Source organism: Coregonus clupeaformis, chromosome 39 (genome assembly GCF_020615455.1).
Source record: "Coregonus clupeaformis isolate EN_2021a chromosome 39, ASM2061545v1, whole genome shotgun sequence".
In the NCBI taxonomy this organism is placed as follows: Eukaryota; Metazoa; Chordata; class Actinopteri; order Salmoniformes; family Salmonidae; genus Coregonus; species Coregonus clupeaformis.
The window spans coordinates 19,478,311-19,489,858 of NC_059230.1; the positions used below are offsets into that span (position 1 = coordinate 19,478,311).

At 42.2% G+C, this 11,548-nt stretch overlaps 1 protein-coding gene across 1 annotated transcript in view; it reads right to left on the reverse strand.

Annotated features, from left to right (window-relative positions):
- LOC121554278 (neurexin-2-like) overlaps nucleotides 1-3,650 on the reverse strand; it is a 591,334-nt gene extending 587,684 nt beyond the window's left edge. The window contains exon 1 of the mRNA XM_041867756.2: nucleotides 3,491-3,650. The gene's annotated coding sequence lies outside the window, so the exon portion shown is untranslated. The remainder of the gene's footprint in view (nucleotides 1-3,490) is intronic.
- Nucleotides 3,651-11,548: the final 7,898 nt, after the last annotated feature.

An 11,548-nucleotide genomic window follows, 5' to 3' on the forward strand; every position in this document is an offset into this window, starting at 1 on the left:
CTCCTCTCTCTCTCTCTTTCTCTCTCTCTCTTCCTTTCTCTCCCCCTCTCTCCCTCCCTCCCTCCCTGACAGCGATGAACCAGAACAGGAGGTCATGCCCGTGTCAGCCTAGTGATGGCCTAGCGACGGGGCATGTCTCAAAAGAGGTGAGTGAGAGGCAACCCTGATGTCTGTGTCAGGGAAAATGGCAGCTATTCAAAACACAGACGGTCCTCTGAGTGGATAGGATTTCTGAGGCCTCGTGTCTGACATTTTGCTTTATGAACCTTTCCACTACAGCACAATACCAACAAAGTATACTGAAATTATCACATGGTTCATATTTTAGAGATGATGCTCCTCTCTTGCACATTATCAAAACAGAATATAATAGAGTAGAACAGAATAGAGTATAGTAGAATATAGTAGAATAGGTTACAATACAATACAATATAACTTTTAGGTTGTGGGCCTACTTCCTCGAGGTACATTAATAAGTCAGAGTTTCAAAAGGCCTAATTTAGAGGCTATCCGATGTACCAATGCATGCTGATTGCAGAGGCCTTTAAATGAGGCTAATTATTTGAGTTCAAACACTGGCAGATTTTCATGGCCTTTTGTACTCAGGAATAAGAGTGGATAAGAGCAACCAAAGCTAGGCAGAATACCTTAAAATCCACTTTTGCACTCACAGAATAACAAATGGTGAAAAGGTCTGGAACAATTATTCAAATCGGGGGGAATTTGCAATTATTATAAGTCATCTCAACCCACAATAGCAATGTTAAGCACCCTCCAGAAAGCACAGTGAGTAAAACAACAGGGAGGAGGTGTGCACATAGGCCCTACAGTTCATCTTCTGTTGGTAGCACCACAGTGTTAAATATGTAGGCTTATTAGAAGAGATGCTAATTATGCACTGTTAATTGATTATTCACTCACTGTCAGTCAAAACAGCTTTAGAGGACACATAAGTCAATAACATGGTATGAATGCCCTAAAAGAGTACTTCAATCAATAGCTTGTGACAAGATGATCACATTTCAAATGGTTATTTGTTACATTTCCTTTAACACAATTGTGAGATGAGCTGGTCATGCAAGTGACTAATAGAATATTCAACCAGTCATTTGTGATTGTATAAACTTGTTCAGGGCCCTAGCTAAAACCAACCTCCCTGAATAACATCCCAAGCAGAAATAGACTGTAAGAAGAATAGTAGAATAGAAAATGAAATAATAGAATAGAATAGAAAATAATAGATATGAGGAGTGGTACACAGGCCATGCAACTGGCTATAAAATGCAATTGATGCTCTCACTACAGAACGGCCATCATCCCCAATGATTTGTCCCAGGGGTCCGTTTTTGAATTAGGAGCCTGTTCGATAAGCGATATACACTACCTGGTGATAAGCGATATACACTACCTGGCTTTTATGTGTGCGTCAATCAACTCCAGGCCTCCAGCATACCCCTGGCTATCCCCAATGTAGCACTATTGTTCATGTAAAGGTAACCATTAACTGTTATTGAACACAGTCTTTTCCCCTCTCTGATATTGGCAGGGATGGGCAACTTTTTTTTTTAGGAACTCAGTCGGGGTCTCAACTTACTGTTGAAGTTTGAAGAGTAGAATACACAAGGTGCATTTGTTTGTGCATCAGCGGTTTCTCTTGTTATGTCCGTCACTGACAGTCACACAATTAGCTCATGTCAGTAAGTTAGTCTATCAGCCAGCTATCTAAACTTGTAGTAATCATGGTCGAATTACCGACCGGGTGTCCCCCATTGATTTTGTTGGTCACTCTCACTCAGATATCATATTAAAAACTGCAAACATTTCTGTCCACCCTATGTCAAATTGTGTACACTGTCAAAGTGTTACCTGAACTTAAAATGTTCAGTTGGCCCAAACTTAAAATAAGGTTAGGGACACCCACAGTGATTTTAACATACAATGTTTTCAACTTACATATTTGACACACATTGATTACATTGTGCCTGTTCATTTATACAATGTCGTCAAATATGTAAGTTGAAAATGTCCCTAACCTTCTTCTTTCCTAAATGTTTTCAAGTTGGAGCGAAGTTTTGTCCAACTAAACATGTTAAGTTCAGCTAACAATTTTACAGTGCAGAATTGCAGGAATTTAGCTGTAAAACTTAATTTTATTCTCTCCGGTGGCCCCCACCCTGATCAAAGATGACCATCCCTGCCCTAGACGGTTACGCACCCCAGTGGGCTAAGGTATAGCGACACAGTGGAAAACATTTCAGTCGCATTTGCTCATATAATGCCACTCTCTCAAATATGCGCATTTGTTATTGAAAAATGTAAACCATGCTAAAATTATGTGATCTTATATATCTGTTTGTAAGTAAATTCAACTATAATACAATAGTGTTGGATCTTTATCTTTTGCGACCAGAATTGTAAAGCAATGGTTCAGAGACCATAGAATGCGTGTCCTCGGGTGGCCTGATTGAAGGTGTTATGAACCTCATCACGAAAGAGGCAATGAAAACGAATTTAATGAAGCCCATGTTTTGAACTTAAATCTTTCTGTCCTAAGCACCCAAGTCGACCCTCCAGTAAATGAAACCAATAAATGCTTCCTTTCAACGATTTGGAAATGGTGTCACTTAAGAGCTAAACAATTATAAAGTGAATAGACTGAGGAAAATATGGATGAAGTATCATTATTGTCTCATTCTCTGCAGCAAGAAGCATATGACCATGTTTCTGAACTTGGTCCGAAACAGCAGCCTTCTGTGAATGTAGGCTAAATACAGTCTGGGCAATAAAAAGACGCACGCGTCTCACATTGGATTCTCCGATCATCTCATGTCATATTTCAACCATAAGTTGTATACATTTTCACAGTAATCACATTAATCACGTTTTTTTGACCATGTGAACATTTAAACTCACTCTCCTGTGTTCATTTTTTCATCTTCGGAAATGTAGCCTATTCCAAACTCAAGACCCCGCAGCAATGGTAAAAAATGCAAGTGCGAGATATGTTCCCCCCGCCCAATTGGCTTCGGCCATACCAGCAACATGCATGTTTAAAAAGCTATTAGTAATGTGGGCAATCTCTGAAGATACAGCGTGACAATCTCTGGACCCAGAAAAAATAACAGCAGTCTACCCGTTTAGGATATGTCTTATCCCAAAGAAGGACACCGCTGCCAGGCTCGTCTAATCCCCTCCAAAATATTGACCCATTACGCATTATTCCACCTACAGTCACGTATACATTCTATTAAAAGGAAACGGTGCCTTATTATGATGACAACTTACTAGCCTATCTCTTTCAATACAAACATTATTTCAGAACGCCAGTCGACAGCAAAAAGGTCCATAGTCTGACATAACCATGCTCTGATGTTTGTCACGCTGTCTGAACATCCAAATCCTGCTTCCAGCACAGCATCACTATCAGAAAACGCAGACGCATAGGAATTGTGACCACAGCTAAATGTATTGTAAAAAAAAAAGTCCTTACTTGTGTTTTTCTGCAATCCCTCCAGATAACTCTCCAGACTTCAAAGGTGTAATATTCCTGGATGTGCCGCTTATTTTGTTATCCAGTGCGTGAAGCAGGTCAGAATGCTGTTTTTCTTCTCCAGCTAGCAGATGCGAAATGAGCCAGCCCAGCCGTTCCACCTGCAACCGTGGAATAGAAGAGACAGCATCAGCACCGCACTGGAGCCCGCCCACCGTGACACGCCTCGCTCCGGCTAGGCTACTTCCAACCAAGGCAAGGGAGGAGTTGGTGAAATAGCCCCTTCAGTTTTCTATGACTGCGTTTACACAGGTAGCCCAATTCGGATCTTTTTTCCCCTAATTGGTCATTTGAACAATCAGATCAGCTCTGAAAAATATCTGATGTGTAAAGATCTGATGTGATTGGTCAAAAGATCAGAATTGGGCTGCCTGTGTAAACGCAGCCCTGGTGATGCGGATAAGATTCTACTAACTCTGAACATTGATGTTTGTGAAAGAGCTAGCCTATATACCCTACTTCAAGTCTTAAAACAATGACTGAGAATAAGGTTCCAAAATGTTAAAACTTCATATATTGTCAGCTAAAAACAGTGACTCCCCTATGAAAGACATTCAACTGACACACAAGGCCTACTGGCACACCTAGCCTATTTAAAACGGCAGGTGACCTAATCACTCAATTAAAATTGAAAAACTCAACTGCAATGGGCTTGTTAAATTCCCATAAATGGTAAGCTATTTAGTTGATTGTTTTATGAATATGAGGGTACTCAAATCCATGAAATAGTATTTGTATAATACATTGAGCTGGAGAAGAAATGTAGCAGACAAAAAACTATTTATTCAATGTCTAGGCACTTTATGTGAAAGGATAAACATGTATTGCGGTCTTAGAGAGAGAGAGAGAGAGAGAGAGAGAGAGAGAGAGAGAGAGAGAGAGAATGCTTTTTTTTCATTGTACAACTGACAGCAACAGGCTGAATTACACTGGACATTGTGAAAATAATACACTAAAACACAACAAACAAATGGCAGGTCATAACCAATTCATGAAAATAGATGAAAGTAGCTAATGTTCATCAACTGGCTTGAACAGAGCTGTTGGGCAGTCGGCTTGAGCGGAGGGGTCATAGATGTTATGGCCATGGGAGAAACAGTCGGCCTGACAGACAGGTGCTCATGAGCTCTTCATCAGGGAAACCTTGCTGTTTCGGAGCTTGCTGTCTAGTCGTCCTTGGCCGAAGCGTAGCACTCACCTGGGTAATGCCTCGGCAGCTGAAGCGCCAAAGCACACCAGAAAAGTCCCCAGGAGCCTCATTAACCCATCACATCTCTGCACACAGTCCTTATCCTTCAGGAACTGGCAGGTGAAACAAAAAAGCAAATGCTTTGTCGAGGTGAAATCTGAATCTAAACTCATTAGCCAGCTAGTTAGCTAATCAGCCCAACAAGCAGACCTGCCGTCAGAGTCCTGCAACTTAATGAGTCAAGATTGCAGGTTGTATGTGGTCAAAACTCAGACATATAAAAAATGTAAAGTTAAATAAAGAAATTTACAAAAAACTCTCTCTCAAGAGCTAGCTCTCTCTCTCTCTCTCGCTCTCTCTCTCTCTCTCTCTCTCTCTCTCTCTCTCTCTCTCTCTCTCTCTCTCTCTCTCTCTCTCTCTCTCTCTCTCTCTCTCTCTCTCTCTCTCTCTCTCTCTCTCTCTCTCTCTCTCTCTCTCTCTGTCTCCCTCTCTCTCTGTCTGTCTGTCTGTTTTGCTCTCCCTCACACACACACATACACGCACGCACACAAACACACACACGCATACACATGCACACACACACACACACACACACACAAACACACACATACATACATACACACACACACACGTACACACTCTCCCTGCCACTGACAGACATGGGCTGGGGCTGCAGCTCATTAGAAGGCTAGAACTCTAACAGCCACCCAGCCTGTTCTGCTCCAGTCTGGTCTGTTCTGGTCTGTTCTGGTCTGCTCTGGTCTGCTCCGGTCTGTTCTGGTCTGATCTGGTCTGTTCTGGTCTGCTCTGGTCTGCTCCGGTCTGTTCGGGTCTGTTCTGGTCTGTTCTGGTCTGCTCTGGTCTGCTCCGGTCTGTTCTGGTCTGATCTGGTCTGTTCTGGTCTGCTCTGGTCTGCTCCGGTCTGTTCGGGTCTGTTCTGGTCTGTTCTGGTCTGCTCTGGTCTGCTCCGGTCTGGTCTGGTCTGATCTGTTCTGTTCTGGTCTGCTCTGGTCTGCTCCTGTCTGGTCTGGTCTGATCTGCTCTGGTCTGGTCTGCTCTGGTCTCATCTCCATGTGATTGTTACTGTGATTCACTCGTATCCCAAATCACGTCAGCAAATTGTTACAGCTGATGACTTTATCTCAGCACGCGTTCGTATCTCCCCATTAACTTGTTCCTGTGATAGCCGTAAGAGTATATGTCTATATAAAGCTATACAGCAATAATGGTGGATTATGAACTTTTGCTTGGAACTGAAAGAGCAATGGACTCAGACCAGAGAGAAATATGAACTGAAGTTATCTATTTTTAATGTTCCTCTGTCTAATAACATGAACGGATAAATAAATAGCTTTTGCAAGTCAAAGAAGTCTAAATCAGAGGCCTGTGTCTTTGATAGAGAATACCGACCCTCAGTCAATAAAGCTAGACGGAGAGCATCAATCACTCTTATTTAGTCTTATTGGCACAGACATAGAAAGGTACATCAAAATATCATCCAGGGCTGATCATGCTCTATAAGAGGGGAAGTAAGATGAGGTCTTCCACAGATCTCAAGGTCACTAAGGAAAGACTGCCAGGCATAAGAAGGATCATTGCTTGAAAGAAACTGCAAAGCTCAGTATGGGTAAAGATTTTGGTGTAAGGACTACTTCTATATTCAACGTAATCTTGTATGTATTATAAATTCCTTTACAGTTTATTCTGCATCCATATGCTGTAGGACATTTGAGAACACATAAATAAAAAAAAAGAAATACTTGCAAATGCATAAAAGGAAGCAGGCTATTGACGGATATTCATAAAGGATATGCAGAACTCTCATGGTGGTTGTATTTTGCCCAAACCTTATGTGGAGAAATATCTCAGATCAGATATTAAATTACAATAGAGCAAGGTAAACTCCAAAAGCTAATCCCTTTGGAATCCATTTGGGCATTCAGATACACTTTCCCCTTTAAACGACCAGTGTAACCGATACCAAATGCACATGTTCAGGCATTGTGATTTAATATTCTCAACATCAAAAGATTTTGTTGATTTGATAAGCTTTCACTCATGAGTAATTCATTTCATTGTTGGGGGCCCCATTTTTTCTGCCAGTTGCATTAATTAAATTTAAATGTTTCATACCGAGCCTTCCCAGCAGTGGGCCTATCCATTCTTGCTCATCCTTAAAATGGAACAAATAAACTGTGCAGTGTAATCAAACAAAAAAAGCAAGGCATTGCTAAGCCATCCTTCATATTTGTTATTATTGTAATTATAATATCATCTCCCATCCATATTTTCATATGATTAGCTTGACATATTAGGAGCTCTGTGGGCTCTGTGTGCTGGCTGATTGGCTTGCCTTGGATTTGACACTTGTTCTTCACAAAGACAATGCCTTCATTAGCTTATTTGCACTGAGGATGTTTTTATTATGAATCCTGATTAATATTATTAATTAAAATCGGATGTATCCTAATTATTAATACACATTCATCCTACAGAAAGATCGGCTATGTAATGAGATGGAGAGGACTGCCCAAAGTCGAGTTCGCTGCGGAGTCGACGTTGATGGCCTACTCCTTATTGGGCGATGGCCTTAAGTAAGTAAGTAAGTAATACTATTTATAGTTGGAGGTAAGACCCCAGAATACCTTAGTGAGCTTGTCTGGCAATCAAATTTCAGCTCTTATATGTTTACTACACTGGTATCTCTTGAGTCAGTCAGTGTATTGGTCAGTGATCACACTATACATTTAAATAACCTTGTATTTACAGTGGAATCTTCTTCTTCTTTTTTATCTTCTTCGTCATAGTGAGATGATCTCGATTTCTCCCAAATCTTCAACCAACAGATAAGAAACAACAGCACAAAGAACATCAGCGTGCTTCCAGATAGCCACCTCGACATCACAGTGGACACATAAAATGGACCAGAACACTGACACGATGCAAGGTAAGAGAACCCCTGTCGTAAAATCAGTCAGTGTTTCATTGTCTTTGTCTCGTCAGAATCAGGCCAGCAAGATCTAGACCAGGGAGAACATAGTGATACACATTGTTGTCGTCGGGGTGTTTGCGTTGGGGCATTGGGGCATTGGGGTCTCCGAGCCCCGGTCCGAACGACCCACTATCTGCTATCGCCTCCATCGGTGCCTTGCGCTGACAGCAGACAGCAATGCAGGGTGCGAACGTAAGCAATTATTACTCCTGTTTTTTATCCCTCTGAGATCGTGAGAGAGAGTCCTGCAATGGAGAACAATGGGGCTCCTGTGCAGCTCTATCAAGCCAAAGCAAATAAGTGCCGAAGACTTCAACAGTCGCCATATAACATTAAAGAGTGGGTGGAAAGGGGATGTGGGAAACTCGCTTCTCTTTTATTTACTCTCCATTGCAAGTCTTACTCAATCTCTTTGCTCATTGTCTCTCTCCTATTCTCCACCATCCCTCGTTTAATCTCTCTTTCTCCCCCTCCATTCAATTTTATTTGCTTTGCTGGCATGGGAAGTATGCACTAACAGATGGACCAATAAAGGATAGGAAAGAATATTCTCTAACTGGACGATATAAGCATTGTTATTGAAACATTAAATAAGGCTGGAATGTTCCATGTGTCTAGTGAAGAGGGATAAAATCGGTTGCTCACAGGATGGGTAGGCCACTCAAGGTCTCTGCAACCCATTCACTAGGAGGCCATGTCCAATCTCTCTCTCTTTTTTTAAAGGAGAGTGGACATGCACTCTCTTTTTGTACTTTTAAATGACAGAGACAGGTATGAAATAAAGAGACGGAGAGAGATAGAAAGAAGGGAGACAGAGTGGGGCCGGTAGGTGCCGGGGTAGGTGCCAGGATTCGTACCCATGCAGGCAGAGGAATTGTATATGTGCATGCAAATACAGTATACAGTGCATTCGGAAATTATTCCACATTGTTACGTTACAGCCTTATTCTAAAATTGATCAAATTGTTTTTTTCCCTCATCAATCTACACACAATACCCCATAATGACAACGCAAAAACAGGTTTCTATACATTTTTGCACATTTATTTAAAATAAAAAACAGAAATAATACATTTACATACAGTACCAGTCAAAAGTTTGAACACACCTACTCATTCATGTGTTTTTCTTAATTTTGTACTATTTTCTACATTGTAGAATAATTGTGAAGACATCAAAACTATGAAATAACACATGTGGAATCATGTAGTAACCAAAAAAGTGTTAAACAAATCAAAGCAGCCACCCTTTGCCTTGATGACAGCTTTGCACACTCTTGGCATTCTCTCAACGATTTTCATGAGGAATGCTTTTCCAACAGTCTTGAAGGAGTTCCCACATATGCTGAGCACTTGTTGGCTGCTTTTCCTTCACTCCAACTCAATTGGGTTGAGGTCGGGTGATTGTGGAGGCCAGGTCATCTGATGCAGCACTCCATCACTCTCCTTGGTCAAATAGCCCTATTTGGTAAAAGACCAAGTCCATATTATGGCAAGAACAGCTCAAATAAGCAAAGGGAAACGACAGTCCATCATTACTTTAAGACATGAAGGTCAGTCAATATGGAACATTGACTGTCGCAAAAACCATCAAGGGCTATGAAAGGTAGACCCGCCACAGATCCGCCACAGGAAAGGTAGACCCAGAGTTACCTCTGCTGCAGAGGATAAGTTCATTAGAGTTACCAGCCTCAGAAATTGCAGCCCAAATAAATGCTTCACAGAGTTCATGTAACAGACACATGTCAACATCAACTGTTCAGAGGAGACTGTGTGAATCAGGCCTTCATGGTCGAATTGCTGCAAAGAAACCACTACTAAAGGACACCAATAATAAGAAGAGACTTGCTTGGGCCAAGAAACACAAGCAATGGACATTAGACCGGTGGAAACCTGTCCTTTGGTTTGATGAGTCAGAATATGAGATTTTTGGTTCCAACCGCCATGTCTTTGTGAGACACAGAGTAGGTGATCTCCGCATGTGTGGTTCCCACCGTGAAGCATGGAGGAGGAGGTGTGATGGTGTGTGGGTGCTTTTCTGGTGACACTGTCAGTGATTTATTTAGAATTCAAGGCACACTTAACCAGCATGGCTACCACAGCATTTTGCAGTGTTACACCATCCCATCTGGTTTGCGCTTAGTGGGACTATCAGAGGTGGGACAAAGTCATTGTTATGCAAGTCACAAGTAAGTCTCAAGTCTTTGCCCTCGAGTCCCGAGTCAAGTCGAGTCAAAGATGAGGCAAGTCCCAAGTCGAGTCAAAAGTCAAAGCCATCAAGTCTCAAGTCGAGTCCAAAGTCCTACATTTTAGTTTCGAGTCATTTCAAGTCCTCTTAGCAAGCCTTTGCAAGTCATTACAAGTCCTCGTAGCAAGTCTTCTCGAGTCATAAGGCGCAAGTCCAAGTCAAGTCACGAGTCATTGATGTTAAAGTCCAAGTCGAGTTGCAAGTCTTTGTACATTTTGTCGAGTCGAGTCTGAAGTCATCAAATTCATGACTCGAGTCTGACTCGAGTCCAAGTCACATGACTCGAGTCCACACCTCTGGGGACTATCATTTGTTTTTCAACAGGACAATGACTCAAAACACACCTCCAGGCTGTGTAAGGGCTATTTGACCAAGGAGAGTGATGGAGTGCTGCATCAGATGACCTGGCCTCCACAATCACCCGACCTCAACCCAAGCCGAGTGCCATTTTTAATTTCCTTGGTGTAGGTTGACACAGCTGGAGATGGAGCAGACATAGCTGTGTCAATACAGGTGTTTCTGTATTATGTTTCATCCTCCATTGTGCCGTCACATAAGAAGGATGTAAAATGTTACAGTATACTACCGGCTGGTTAAAAACACTCAGCTTTTACCTCTGTTGGCTGCTTATAATGCTGCGAGTAACCACATACACACACAAACACACACACGCTCACACAGAGAAGTGTGTACTCACAAACACACACACAGCCTTGTGTACACACAAGCGCACAGACAAACACGCACACACACACACAACTTGTAGACACACACACAGACTATACAAACAAACTCACGGTTATTCTCTCCCCCAACTTATGTTTAATTCTGTTTCATCTGTTTCCTTTCGCCTACTGTTGATATATGTAGAGTGAATAAATATATAAGCCGACACAGCAGCAAATGTGTTTTTAAGGTAAGCCTTTTTAAATATATTTTCTTGGTCAGGCATGGGTAAGAAACAACAAGCATCATGCACCCACTCCAAACTTTTACATTTAGAATGACTGTATAGAGTACCTTTTTAGGGGAAGTCGCTCTTCAAAACAACAGGAGCATTCAACCTGTCAGTGAGTTTTAACAGTGTCCTGCGCTGTTCACAAACGGCCTCCGCTTTCCCATATCCTATTACAATCTGTGCCTCTACACTACACCCCTCTCTCTTCCTTTCTCTTCCCATCTTTCCCTCTCTCTTTTCATCCCTCCTTCTCCCTCTACCCCTTCCCTCTCCCTTCCCCCCTATCCCCACTCTTTCTCCATCCACCCTCTCCCTCTCCCAAGCTCTTCTACCTCTATCTCTCCAACTACCCTCTCTCTCTCTCCCTCTCCCATCACTCACTGATGGTTGTTTTCATAAGGAAACATAAGAGACTTGTCCTTGAGAAAGATGAAGATAGAAGTGTGGCGATGCAGCCGCTCTCCTGTTGCATTAGAAAGAACAGTCTGCAGAAGAGTGATGGGGCTGGCTCTCAGAGTGAGCAATTTAGGAGGGAGCGCCGTGATTGGGGAGTGGATGTGAATGCAAGATGAAAGGAATGTACTCACTGCACTCTCCCCAACGAGTAATGCC